The sequence below is a fragment of the Eleutherodactylus coqui genome, chromosome 1 (genome assembly GCF_035609145.1).
Source record: "Eleutherodactylus coqui strain aEleCoq1 chromosome 1, aEleCoq1.hap1, whole genome shotgun sequence".
Taxonomy (NCBI): Eukaryota; Metazoa; Chordata; class Amphibia; order Anura; family Eleutherodactylidae; genus Eleutherodactylus; species Eleutherodactylus coqui.
Window position 1 is genome coordinate 31,182,183 of NC_089837.1, and position 15,395 is coordinate 31,197,577.

Consider the following 15,395-nt stretch of genomic DNA (forward strand, 5'->3'; position numbering starts at 1 on the left):
AATTTTATTTTAGCTATTCACTTATTCAGTCAATGTGATCGGATACAAGCTGAATGAACATATTTCACGCAAAACTGAACCAGAAATTTGTCAACTAATAACCACCAATACTGGCAGCATCTTTACTCGCCTATGCTCTTTGATTCCCAACCACCTAACATTTGCAGAGGAAATACCAAAATTAGACCCCAGAGACGGATGTGCCAACTTTCTGTGCAGTTCCATAAACAAACAGGTGTCAAACGATCCAAATCTGTGGTCAATAGAGATGAGCGAACGTACTCGTTAAGGGCGATTTTGCAATCGAGCATCGCTATTTTCGAGTACCTGGCTACTCGGTTGAAAAGATTTGGGTGGCGCTGGGGGTGAGCGGGGGGTTGCAGAGGGGAGTGTGGGAGAGAGAGCTCCCCCCTGTTCCCCACTGCTACCCCCCCCCCCCCCGCTACCCCCGAATCTTTTCACCCGAGTAGCCAGGTACTCAAATAGCGATGCTCGATTGCGAAATCGCCCTTAACGAGTACGTTTGCTCATCTCTAGTGGTCAAGGAGCATTTATGACAGATAAAACAATCATAACAAGTCAGGATGAACCAGTGAATGATATGGATCTTGCTTCCATCTCTCCAGTTTTTTAATGCTATCCACGCCCATTTTCAACAAATCCGGCTCAGTGGCTGCCCCTATATAAAATAAATGTGTTTCAAAATCCGACAAATGTACCCTAGTTTTACACAAATATGCTTTAAATATTACTTCAAATTGGTAACACGTTATGAGAAGGCTGTCAGTATGAACCAAGAATTGAGAACCCATCCCTTCACCAACTGGTGGACGCAAATCAATTTTAAATGGCAAACCTAGACCTTTATCTCATTCAAAGTTAACTAGATGCCTCTGCTCAACTGATCATTTTTTGACCTCCAGACACAAATTTTTATAAGGCACCCACCCTCAGTGGTAGGTGCCTCAGCATTTAGTGTACTTGTTTGCAAAGCTGTTCATGTGCTTGCTCCCTTGTTTCCCAGGTTTGACCTGTTTTGTTCCACTGGCTCTTCCTGACTTCTCTCCAGATCTTGGCTAGTTATTAGACCATGATTATTCTATCTGCCCTGCCTTTTAAATCGATTCTTCATTCTGAAAGAGCACCCACCTGCCCCAAGCTTGGCTTTGTTTCACAACCTTGTCTCCATCTATACTCATCTGTATCATGTTACAGAAAACCTAACCAAGCTGTATCCACTTTGTCTTAACCGAGTATATTTTTGGGGTAGAAGTTCTGGGTTTCCTACATCAAGGACCAGATCCTGATTAGTGGAGTTAAAAGGTGAAAACTGAGTATTCCTTTGTCAGGTAAAAAACAAGCCCTTATAAAGCTTCATCAATGACAAACTAAAAAAGTAAGACTTTGATGCAAAGATGTAACAAAATAATAACACATTTAAAAAAAAAAACTTTTTTATTGTGCAAAATTGGGGAAAAAAAACATAATAATGTTATCTTAAACAAAAAATAGCAGAATTGATGCTTTTTCTCTCACTGCACTAAAAAAATAAGTTTTGACATTTATATCTGCACCTAACTGTGGTACCAATAAAAATGACATTTTGCCATGCAAAAAATATACCCCTCAAATAGCCATGTTAATGGAAAAAAAAAGTTCTGCATTTTTAAAATTGTGTATAAAAATCCCCTGAAAATCATTGCATCCTTTGGGCTAAAATGTGCTACGTCTATTTTAACCCCTTGCCGCTCCAGGGCGTAAGTTTACGTCCTGGGAGCGGGGTACTTCCCGCAACAGGGCGTAAACTTACATCCTGGGGATAGCGCGAGATCACATATGATCTCGCGCTATCCCACAGCGGGAGCTGGCTGTCAGTCACAGCCGGCGTCCCGCTGCAACAGCGGGGGGCATCAGAGATCCCCCCCACTGTTAACCCCTTCCCTGCCGCGATCTAAGTAGATTGCGGCAGGGAAAGAGTTCACAGAGGGAGCGAGCTCCCTCTGTGTCTTCAGCCGGCTCCTGCGATGTTATCGCGAGAGCCCGGCCTGTCACTATGGCAACAGGACGCCAGACACTGGCGTCCTGTAGTGCCAGTGCCTATGATGGCTGTATAAGCGATAAGGCATGGCATTGCTACTGCTCTGCCATGCCTTATTACAGTGATCCGCAGTACAGTGGTCAAAGTCCCCCAGGGGGACACAAGTTGTGTGAAAAAAAAGATTTAAAAAATGAATTAAAAAAAAATGTAAAGTTAAAAAACCCTTTTTTTATGCTTTTTCTCAGATTAGCTTAAAAATTAAAACCCCACATATTTGGTATTGTCGCGTCCGTAACGACGCGTACAATAAGATGCACATGCTTTTAAGCGTGCACGGAAAAAAGCGTAAAAAAAAGCTAAACTCAGGCAAAATGCTAATTTTTAGCATTTTGCATACCTAAAAACGCAATAAAAGTGATCAAAAAGCTGTATGTACCCCAAAATGGTACCAATAAAAACTACAGCTCGTCTCACAAATAAGCCCTCACAGAGCTCCGTACATAAAAAAAATTAAAAAGTTACAGGACAATGAATGCAGCGATTTAGAAAAAAAAAAGATTTCCAAAAAAGAGGGTTTTTTATTGCAGAAAAGTGAAAAAACATAAAACAATGTAAGAAATTTTGGTATTGTCGTAATCTTACCGACCCGCAGAAAAAAATGGATTGTGTCATTTATGCTGCATGATTAACGCTGTAGAAAAAAAAAAACTATGGCAGAATTGATGCGTTTTCTCTCACTGCTATCATAAAAAAAAAAATAAAAGTCAAATGTACCCAAAAGTGGCACCGATAAAAACTACAGTTCACCACGCAAAAAACAAGCCCTTAGGCCTCCTTCCCACAAACGGATTTCCGCCGCGTAATTCGCGGCGAAAATCCGCTGCGTTGCCCGCAGCTATTAGGTTCTATTGAACCTAATAGCACAATGCTCACGATGCGTAATTCCACCGCGGAATTACGCACCGCGATTTCTCCCGTCCTCACCCGCAGCATGCTCTATTTTCTGCGGGTGAGGACGGGCTGTACGCACTGACGGCTTCCATTGCAGTCAATGGAAGCCGTCCATTCACGCTATCTCCCGCTGTAACCAGCGGGAGATAGCGTGAAAAAACGCTTTCCCGCCCACCGCCGAGCGTCATATGACGCCAAATGACGCGGTCCGGCCGCGTCACGTGACACGGCCGGCCGTGCACGTGACACGGCTGGTGACGCGAGGGCGGTGGGCGGTGACGGGCGGTGACGCGGCGGCGGTGGGCGAGGAAGCGATTTCACGCTATCTCCCGCAGGTAAGTATAGGGGCTCTGGGGGGCGCCGTGACGGGCTTCGCAGCGGAATATTACGCGGCGGAGCCCGTCACGCTCGTGGGAAGGAGGCCTTATACGGCCGGGTCGCCGGAAAAATAAAGTTATGACTTTTGATAAATGGAGAAGAAAATCCGCCAAAAATCATTGCGTCCTTAAGCCCAAAATAGGCCATGTCATTAAGGGGTTAAGGGGATAAAGACTGTGCATTATAAGTATCCTCACACACAGGAGAGATGTCTGATTCTACAGAGGGTGACAATGATGTCCAGTATCTGGGTCTCCTGGTCCCGGCACTGATTGCTTTCATCTGGGCTGGTGATTAGAGATGAGCGAGCGTACTCGGAAAAGCACTACTCGCTCGAGTAATTTGCTTTATCCGAGTATCGCTGTGCTCGTCCCTGAAGATTCGGGTGCCGGCACGGAGCGGGGAGCTGCAGGGGAGAGCGGGGAGGAACGGAGGGGAGATCTTTCTCTCCCTCTCTCCCGCCCGCTCTCCCCTGCTCCCCGCTGCGACTCACCTGTCAGCCGCAGCGGCACCCGAATCTTCAGGGACGAGCACAGCGATACTCGGATAAAGCAAATTACTCGAGCGAGTAGTGCTTTTCCGAGTACGCTCGCTCATCTCTACTGGTGATACATTCATTATGGGTGAGCATATTTGCATGTGTCCATCTGTTTAAGCCCTCAAGGACAACATTAATCCTGACCAAATCCCCAACTCCATTTGGTGAAATGAAGCTCTAAACTTGCAAGAAACCTCCAGCATGCTTTGCTGTTGCCTTCTGACACTTATTATTGTACCGCCCATCAGCATGCTTTACTGTTACCTGCAGACACTCATTATTGTACCGCTCTCCACCATGCCCCACTGCAGCATGCAGACGCAAACTATTGTACTGCTTTCCACCATATTTCACTGCTGCCCGCAGACGCTCATTATTCTGCGGATCTCCACCATGTTTCACTTTTGTCTGAAAAACTGCCTTGTGTTGCAGCCAAATTTTTCAAATTTTGACTCCCCTGCTGACATTTTTCTGCACCCTAGTTCCAATGTTTTCATGCATAGTTGAGTCACTTGGCTTTGTTTTAATATCAAAGGTTTTTTTTTTTTTCGGCAGCAATTCGTCCATGAACATCACTTCCACTCTTCTCCAAACAGTAATTAGGTTGACCCAGTTCCCACTAGTTTCTGCCAGCTCTAAGCTGATGTCACTGCTGGACTTCAGGCATGATGTCTTTCATCTCTGCACTCAGTTTTCTTGGCCGGCCACTGTGTTTAGAGTTCGCAACATTGCTCTTTGTGCCTCTTCAAAAGAGTTTGAACAGCAACTGTTGAAACCCCAGTCTGCTTTGTAATCTTTGCCTGGGAAAATCCTTCCTGATGCAGTATAACTACCTTGTGTCTTATTGCTGTGCTCAGTCTTGCCATGGTGTACCTGTGACGGGAAACTGTCTTCCACAACTTCCCATTTGTAGCAGAATTTGCCTGTTCCTTACCCAGTTTTAAGTTTCTGATTTTGTTTCAGTTAATGACTATTTGTTTCAATTTTCATATGAAAATGATGATCATTGTCACCTGTTTGGTACAACTGGCTAATCATACACCTAACTATAATCTTACAAAATCCCTGACTTTGTCTTCAAAGCAGCATCAATTCTTCTGGATATACTTGACAAAGGGTGGTTACACTAAATTTAGATTTCTTCTTTTTTCATGCACTTTACATTTTCTTAATTAACAAAAATGAACTATTAACACTTGAAAGTATTCCTACTTTGCTGCATTTTTTCCACACCTGCCTAAAACTCTTGCATACATCTTCATATATTAGACTCATTGTGCCTCTGGTAGAAATAATACTAAGACGTTTGAAATGCTGGTCTTGATAGATTTCTCCTTGTGATTCCATCAGCAGAATATTGAGTGCAGCTCTGGAGTATGAACAGGCAGCAACTCAGGGTCAGGGCAAGATAAATTAGGTCACGAATTTGACAAATATCCTTTTTCCCTGTGAAGAACCGCATCAAAAACGCACCTTTCCTATTGTAAAAAAGCAGTGGCGCTATCGTGACAACCCCGTTTTTTATTCCGCTGCTCCCCAACGAGGTCTGGTCTGGCTCTCGGCAGTCCTCAATCTTTGACTGCAAGAGGCATTGTTGATGCAGTATAACGGATTGTGCCTTGTTGCTGAGCTCAGTCTTGCTCTTGTGATTGCCCTGTGACTTTAAACTGTCTCCCACAACTTTACCTTTGTAGCAGAGTTTGTCTATTCTTCACCCAGTTTTAAGCCTCCTACACAATCATTTCTGTTAATGACTGTGTTGCAACCCACATATGGAAATAATGGTCATTATCACCTGTTAGGTATAATTGGGTAATCTTACACCAGACTGTAATCCTACAATATCCCTGAACTTCTGCAAATAGATCTAGAAGAATTAATGCTGCAGTGAAGGCAAAGAGTGGTCACAGCAAATTTTGATTTCATTTACATTTTCCATTTTTCCATTCCCTTTGCATTTAGTTAATTGACAAAAATAAACTTAACACTTCTATTTTTGAATGCATTCTTACTTTGCATTATTTTTTCCACACCTGCCTGAAACTTTTGCACAGTATATGAAAAGGGTGCACCTCTTCATATATTAGGCTCATTGTACCTAATAACCCTAGTGGTTCCAGCAGCAGAATATTGAGTACAGCTCTGGAGTATAGTTCAGGCACTAACTCTGGGTCAGGGCAAGATAAATTAGATTATTTTCAAAATAGCTCAACAGGTGAACAAATAATTAAAATTTCCCCTTTTCTGTTTTAGCCATAAAATTACCCCTCCATGTTATGTTATCTGCTTTACATGTGTAGGTTTTTTCCAGCTTGGAGTCTCCGATGTCCTCTGTATTTCCACTGTAAATATGGCCATATTTTAATAAATGCAGGTTTTATCAGTAAACCTTTGATAAAGTTTCACTGTGTTATCAGGATCCTCACACACAGGAAAGATGGCAGATTCTACTGAGGGTGGCACTGATGTCCAGTATTTGGGTCTCCTTGTCCCAACTCTCATAGCTGGACTGGTGATACATCCATTTATTGTAGGAGTCAATGTCACTGACTGGTGGAAAGGAAGATCAGTGACTCCTGTTGACCACATTGTAACTTCTCTTGGGATTTCAAGGATGTGCGCTCAATGTGCTAATCTATATTTCTTCTGGAGAAATCTGGATTCACATATAACTCTCATTATAGGTATAGGTTATGATTAGAGATGAGCGAACGTACTCGTCCGAGTATTAGCGTGTTCGAGATGCTCGTTACTCGTGACGAGTACCACGCGATGTTTGAGTTACTTTCACTTTCATCTCTGAGACGTTAGCGCGCTTTTCTGGCCAATAGAAAGACAGGGAAGGCATTACAACTTCCCCCTGCGACGTTCAAGCCCTATACCACCCCCCTGCAGTGAGTGGCTGGCGAGATCAGGTGTCACCCGAGTATAAAAATCGGCCCCTCCCGCGGCTCGCCACAGATTTGTTCTGACATAGAGGAGGGAAAGTGCTGTTGGTGCCGGAGCTGCTATAGGGAGAGTGTTAGGAGTATTTTAGGCTTCAAGAACCCCAACGGTCCTTCTTAGGGCCACATCTAACCGTGTGCAGTAGTGTGGAGGCTGCTTTTTGCAGTGTTGCACTTTTTTTTTTTTTTGTATATCGGCCGTGCAGAGCATTGCGCCCTGCAGTAATTATACATACTCCAGGGCCAGTAGTGGTGGTGAGGCAGGGACAGAAGACATATATTGTGAGGCAGGGACAGAAGACATATATTTATTGAATATAGGCAGTGGGCCTTTGCAAAAACATTTAGGGAAAAAAATCTATTTGGGCTGCCTGTGACTGTCCTCAGTGTTCTGGGTCTGTGCTGGGTGTAGTTGTCCTCCTAATTCATACGCAGCCAGCTAAGTGTTACAGCAGGCTTGCGCAAAATTATTTCCTGGCTCTGTGTTGGCTGTTACATCACATTCCAGTCCACAGTGCAACAGTCTGCAGTTATTTTGCATACTCCAGGGCCAGTAGTGGTGACGCAGGGACAGAAGACATATTTATTGAATATAGGCAGTGGGCCTTTGCAAAAACATTTGGGGAAAAAAATCTATTTGGGCTGCCTGTGACTGTCCTCAGTGTTCTGGGTCTGTGCTGGGTGTAGTTGTCCTCCTAATTCAAACGCAGCCAGCTAAGTGTTACAGCAGGCTTGCACAAAATTATTTCCTGGCGTTCCGTAAGCGAAGTCAGCCTCCAACCACAGGCCAAAAAGCGGCACATTTAATTGCAGCGTTCTGTTTCTGCACTACTGGTAATACACAATGCTGAGGGGTAGGGGTAGGCCTAGAGGACGTGGACGCGGGCGAGGACGCGGAGGCCCAAGTCAGGGTGTGGGCACAGGCCGAGCCAGTGCGGTGGCCAGGGGTAGAGGCAGGGCCAGACCGAATAATCCACCAACTGTTTCCCAAAGCGCCCCCTTGCGCCATGCCACCCTGCAGAGGTCAAGGTGCTCTACGGTGTGGCAGTTTTTCACAGAGACGCCTGACGACCGACGAACAGTGGTGTGCAACCTTTGTCGCGCCAAGATCAGCTGGGGAGCCACCACCAGCAGCATGCGCAGGCATATGATGGCCAAGCACCCCACAAGGTGGGACGAAGGCCGTTCACCGCCTCCGGTTTGCACCACTGCCTCTCCCCCTGTGCCCCAACCTGCCACTGAGATCCAACCCCCCTCTGAGGACACAGGCACTACCGTCTCCTGGCCTGCACCCACACCCTCACCTCCGCTGTCCTCGGCCCCATCCAGCAATGTCTCTCAGCGCAGCGTCCAGATGTCGCTAGCGCCACTGTTTGAGCGCAAGCGCAAGTACGCCGCCACGCACCCGCACGCTCAAGCGTTAAACGTGCACATTGCCAAATTGATCAGCCTGGAGATGCTGCCGTATAGGCTTGTGGAAACAGAGGCTTTCAAAAGCATGATGGCGGCGGCGGCCCCGCGCTACTCGGTTCCCAGTTGCCACTACTTTTCCCGATGTGCCGTCCCAGCCCTGCACGACCACGTCTCCCGCAACATTGTACGCGCCCTCACCAACGCGGTTACTGCCAAGGTCCACTTAACAACGGACACGTGGACAAGCACAGGCAGGCAGGGCCACTACATCTCCCTGACGGCACATTGGGTGAATTTAGTGGAGGCTGGGACAGAGTCAGAGCCTGGGACCGCTCACGTCCTACCCACCCCCAGAATTGCGGGCCCCAGCTCGGTGGTGGTATCTGCGGCGGTGTATGCTTCCTCCACTAAACAACCCTCCTCCTACGCAACCTCTGTCTCGCAATCACGATGTATCAGCAGCAGCACGTCGCCAGCAGTCGGTGTCGCGCGGCACGGCAGCACAGCGGTGGGCAAGCGTCAGCAGGCCGTGCTGAAACTACTCAGCTTAGGAGAGAAGAGACACACGGCCCACGAACTGCTGCAGGGTCTGACAGAGCAGACCGACTGCTGGCTTGCGCCGCTGAGCCTCCAACCGGGCATGGTCGTGTGTGACAACGGCCGTAACCTGGTGGAGGCTCTGCAGCTCGGCAGCCTCACGCACGTGCCATGCCTGGCCTGGCCGGGTCAGCGCACATTTCCGCAACTCCAAGACGGACGCTGCCACCCTGCGGACCCTGCAACATCGGTTTAATCTGCCAGTGCACCGATTGCTGTGCGACGTGCCCACACAGTGGAACTCTACGCTCCACATGTTGGCCAGGCTCTATGAGAAGCGTAGAGCTATTGTGGAATACCAACTCCAACATGGGCGGCGTAGTGGGAGTCAGCCTCCTCAATTCTTTACAGAAGAGTGGGCATGATTGGCAGACATCTGCCAGGTCCTTGGAAACTTTGAGGAGTCAACCCAGATGGGGAGCGGGGATGCTGCAATCATTAGCGTCACCATTCCTCTGCTATGCCTCTTGAGAAGTTCCCTGCAAAGCATAAAGGCAGATGCTTTGCACTCGGAAACGGAGGCGTGGGAAGACAGTATGTCGCTGGATAGTCAGAGCACCCTCATGTCTATATCTCAGCGCGTTGAGGAGGGGGAGGAGCATGAGGAGGAGGGGGAAGAGACAGCCTGGCCCACTGCTGAGGGTACACATGCTGCTTGCCTGTCATCCTTTCAGCGTGTATGGCCAGAGGAGGAGGAGGAGAAGGAAAAGGAGGAGGAGGATCCTGAAAGTGATCTTCCTAGTGCGGACAGCCATGTGTTGCGTACAGGTACCCTGGCACACATGGCTGACTTCATGTTAGGATGCCTTTCTCGTGACCCTCGCGTTACACGCATTCTGGCCACCAGGGATTACTGGGTGTACACAATGCTCGACCCACGGTATAAGGAGAACCTTTCCACTCTCATACCCGAAGAGGAAAGGGGTTCCAGAATGATGCTATACCACAGGGCGCTGGTGGACAAACTGATGGTAAACTTCCCATCCGACAGCGCTAGTGGCAGAAGGCGCAGTTCCGAGGGCCAGGTAGCAGGGGAGGCGCAGATATCAGGCAGCATGTACAGCGCAGGCAGGGGAACATTCTCCAAGGCCTTTGCCAGCTTTATGGCTCCCCAGCAAGACTGTGTCACCGCTCCCCAGTCAAGGCTGAGTTGGCGGGAGCACTGTAAAAGGATGGTGAGGGAGTACGTAGCCGATCGCACGACCGTCCTCGGTGACGCCTCTGCCCCCTACAACTACTGGGTGTCGAAGCTGGACATGTGGCCTGAACTCGCGCTGTATGCCCTGGAGGTGCTTGCTTGTCCTGCGACTAGCGTCTTGTCAGAGAGGGTGTTTAGTGCGGCTGGGGGAATCATCACGGATAAGCGTACGCGCCTGTCAACCGACAGTGCCGACAGGCTTACACTCATCAAGATGAACAAAGCCTCGATTTCTCCAGACTTCTTTTCTTCACCAGCGGACAGCAGTGATACCTAAGCAATATGTAGGCTGCACCCGCGGATGGAAGCATCGTTCTCTATCACCATCAAAAACGGGGACACTTTTGCTTCATCAATCTGTGTATAATATTCCTCCTCCTCCTCCTGCTCCTCCTCCTGAAACCTCAAATAATCACGCCAAACGGGCAATTTTTCTTAGGCCCACAAGGCTCAGTCATATAATTTTTGTAAACAATTTTTATACGTTTCAATGCTCATTAAAGCGTTGAAACTTTCACCTGAACCAATTTTTATTTTAACTGGGCTGCCTCCAGGCCTAGTTACCAATTAAGCCACATTAACCAAAGCGATTAATGGGTTTCACCTGGCCTCTTGGTTGGGCATGGGCAATTTTTCTGAGGTACATTAGTACTGTTGGTACACCAATTTTTGGGGGCCCTCGCCTACAGTGTAATCCAATAAATTTTTAGCCCACCTGCATTATAGCTGACGTTACATCAGCTGTGTTGGGCACTGCAATGGGATATATTTATGTACCGCCGGTGGGTTCCAGGGAGCCACCCATGCCGTGGGTCCACACGGAGTTGTAACTGCATGTGTCCACTTCTAAAGAACCCCAGTCTGACTGGGGCATGCAGTGTGGGCCGAAGCCCACCTGCATTAAGCACGACATTACCTCAGCTGTGTTGGGCACTGCAATGGGATACATTAATGTACAGCCGGTGGGTTCCAGGGAGCCACCCATGCTGTGGGTGCACACGGAATTCCCATTGCAGAGTTGTACCTGCCTGTGACTATTTATAAAAAAACGCGGTCTGACTGGGGCATGCAGACACCTTGACAGAATGAATAGTGTGTGGCACATAGGTTCCCCATTGCTATGCCCACGTGTGCAGCTCCTGATGGCGGTGGCACAGGATTATATTTCTCATTGCTTCTGTACAGCATTGTGGGCTATCGCCCCGCCCCTTTTAAAGAGGGTCGCTGCCTAGCCGTGCCAACCCTCTGCAGTGTGTGCCTGCGGTTCCTCCTCATGGCAGACGCACTTATAAATAGACATGTGTGGCGTGGCATGAGTGCAGCTGAAGGCTGCGCAGGGACAATTTGGTGTGCGCTGTGGACACTGGGTCGTGCAGGGGGGGGGGGGGGGGGGGTTGGGCAGCATGTTACCCAGGAGAAGTGGCAGCGGAGTGTCATGCAGGCAGTGATTGTGCTTTGTTGGAGGTAGTGTGGTGCTTAGCTAAGGTGTGCATTGCTAATGAGGGCTTTTCAGAAGTAAAAGTTGTTGGGGGGGGGGGCCCACTCTTGCCGCTATTGTGGCTTAATAGTGGGACCTGGGAACTTGAGATGCAGCCCAACATGTAGCCCCTTGCCTACCCTATCCGTTGCTGTGTCGTTCCCATCACTTTCTTGAATTGGACCGATTTTCACAAATGGAAACCTTAGCGAGCATCGGCGATATACAAAAATGCTCAGGTTGCCCATTGACTTCAATGGGGTTCGTTACTCGAAACGAACCCTCAAACATCGCGAAAATTTCGTCCCGAGTAACGAGCACCCGAGCATTTTGGTGCTCGCTCATCTCTAGTTATGATTTCTCCATTTCTGCCAATATCTGGTTAATAGAGATGAGTGAGCACACTCCAAACTTGATGCTCGTTCTAGCATTAGGGTACTCGAGCACCACGCAGTATTCAAGTCAATTCCATTTCCTTCCCCACATGTTTAGCGCCATTTTCTAGCCAATAGACATGCAGGGAAGGCATTACCACTTCCTCCTGTGATGTGCCAGCCCTATCCCACCCCGCTGCAGTGAGTGGCTGGTGAGATCAAGTGACCGCCGAATACGTAAAGCAGTCCCGCCCACGGCTCACCTCAGACACACGCTGGCAGAGATTAGGGAAAGTGCTGCTGCTGTCTTCAAGAACCCCAACAGTCCTTCTTAGGGCTACATCTGACCGTGTGCATTACTGTTGTGGCTGCACAATTTTTTTATTTTTTTTTCATCTCTGGCTGTGCAGGCCATTACAGCTATAGAGTTCTCAGTCTGCAGTCTATTATACAGAGTATAGGAAAAGTGCTGCTGAGATAGGGAAAGTGTTAGTGTAGGATCCTGTCTTCAAGAACCCCAACAGTCCTTCTTAGAGCTACATCTCACCGTGTGCATTTTACTTGGTGCCTGCTGGAAGTTGTAGTGCTTTCATTTTTGTATTACGCAGCTAGGCCTGTTTGCAGTAGCCTTTCGTAATATTTTTTTCTGGCTGGAATGCAGTACAATACCGCTCTCACCGTGAAAGTGCACTCAAATAATTCCTAGCCTGCTGCAAACTACCTCATTTATACCATTTTCTGTCTGCAGCGAATTAGACGCAAAGCGTTGGGCCACAGCCACTTCTAGAGGGAAAGTTATATACACAATACAGTCCGTATCCTCTGTGCAAAAAACCAAAAGCTCCTTCGTTGGGCTACATCTCACCGTGTGCATTTTACTTGGTGCCTGCTGGGAGTTGTAGTGCTTCCTTTTTTGTATTACGTAGCTAGGCCTGTTTGCAGCCTTTAAGTAAAATTTTTATTCAGGCTGCAGTGCCAAACAGTACCGCTCTCGCTGTGAAAGTGCACTGAAATAATTCCTAGCCTGCTGTGAACTACTCCGTTTATACCGTTCTCTGTCTGCAGTGAATTAGACGCAGATCGTTGGCCCACAGCCACTTCTAGAGGGAAAGTTATATGCACTATACAGTCTGTCTCCTCCCTGCAAAAACCGCAAAGCTCCTTTGTTGGGCGACATCTGACCGTGTGCATTTTACTTGGGGCCTGCTGGGAGTAGTAGTGCTTCAATTTTTGTATTACGCAGCTAAGTCTGTTTGCAGCCTTTCAGTAACATTTGCATTCAGGCTGCAGTGCCTTACAATAACACGCTCATCGTGAAACTGCACGCAAATAATTCCTAGCCTGCCGCGACCTACCTCATTTTTACCGTTCTCTGTCTGCAGTGAATTTGACAGCGGTCTCACCACTAAACAGTACTGTAATATTACCAGAGCCACTGCAAAGTATTTGAGCTCTGCCGCTGTGCAGAGCGTCTCACAATACCATTTCCGTTGGTGGGGTTGAGATAGCCGCAGTTACCAGCACTATCCACTGTCTTTAGAGTCTTCTCCCTCTCCACACACCCTCTATTATCTACAAATCTCTGGGGTTTCTGGGGTCCCCAGCTTCATATCACAATTTATGGGTCCACATAGTAGACCTTTATTACAAATAGAGCAGTGTGAGCAGGTCCTGTCGTGGATGGCAGAAAATGCATCCATCAATGTATCGACCACCCAGTCTTCTACGCAGTCCACTACTCCCGGCTTAGGGACTGCAACTCTGAATCCTCTGGCTGCTGCTCCTCCTTCCTCCCAGCCTCCTCACTCCATGAAAATGACATATTCTGATGAGCAGGCAGACTCCCAGGAACTGTTCTCGGGGTCCCTGCCATGAGTGGGAAAAACTGGTTCCTCTCTCACCTGAGGAGTTTGTCGTGACTGATGCCCAACCTTTGGAAAGTTCCCGGAGTCCGGGTGATGAGGCTGGGGACTTCCGGCAACTGTCGGAGGAGGAGGATCTTCCTAGTGAGGACAGCACTGTGTTGTGTATTGGCACACATGGCTGACTTCATGTTAGACTGCCTTTCTCGTGACCCTCGCGTTAGACGCATTCTGGCCACTACGGATTACTGGGTGTACACCCTTCTCGACCCACGGTATAAGGAGAACCTTTCCACTCTCATTCTCGAAGAGGAAAGGGGTTCGAGAGTGATGCAATACCACAGGGCCCTGGTGGACAAACTGATGGTAAACTTCCCATCTGACAGCGCTAGCGGCAGAAGGCGCAGTTCCGAGGGCCAAGTAGCAGGGGAGGCGCGGAGATCAGGCAGCATGTTCAGCGCAGGCAGGGGAACACTCTCCAAGGCCTTTGCCAGCTTTATGGCTCCCCAGCAAGACTGCGTCACCACTCCCCAGTCAAGGCTGAGTCGGAGGGAGCACTTCAAAAAGATGGTGAGGGAGTATGTAGCCGATCGAACCACCGTCCTCCGTGATGCCTCAGCTCCATACAACTATTGGGTGTCAAAGCTGGACACGTGGCACGAACTTGCGCTGTGTGCCCTGGAGGTGCTGGCTTGCCCTGCCGCTAGCGTCTTGTCAGAGAGGGTGTTTAGTGCAGCTGGGGGAATCATCACGGACAAGTGTATCCGCCTGTCAACTGCCAGTGCCGACAGGCTTACACTAATAAAGATGAACAAAGCCTGGATTTCCCCTGACTTCTCTTCTCCACTGGCGGAGAGCAGCGGAACCTAAAGATTCTTATTGCTGCAACCGCAGATGAAAGCACTCTTGTCTATCACCGGGAAAATGGGGCATTTCTCTTTGTCAATCTGTCTCTGACATTAGTCCTCCTCCTGCTACTCCTCCTCCAGAAACAACATGTCATCGCTCTGAACGGCCAATTTTTCTGCGGCCCAAAAGGCTCATCAACATCTACCAATTTTTCTATTTTCAAAAGCATTGAGACTGTTACATGAACCAATTTTTTCAACAGGGCTGCCTCCAGGCTCTGCTACAAATTAAGCAACAGTGAGCTGTATCTTTAAAAAAATGTTTATGGGTTTCACCTGCCCTCTCGGTTGATAAATTTTTCAGGGGTACACTTGTACTCTTGATACACTAATTTTTCGGGCTCACGCCTACACTCTTATCCAACTAATTTTTCCGGCCTTCGCCTACTCTCATGGTATCCCAATGTTTCAGAGGTTGGCCTATACTATTACTACAGAAATTTTACTGGGGCCTGCCTGCCTGCCTATACTTCTGCTACGAGAAAGTTAAAGGGGTCTGCCTATACTGCTGCCACTTACATGTTACAGGGGTTGCCTATACTGCTGCCACTTGAATGTTACAGGGGTCTGCCTATACTTCTGCTATAGAAATGTTACTGGGATCTGTCTATAGTGTTACTACTGAAATGATACAGGGGTCTGCGTATACTTCTGCTACAAAAATGTTACTGCGGTCTGCCTCTACTGTTACTACAGAAATGTCACTCGGCTCTGTC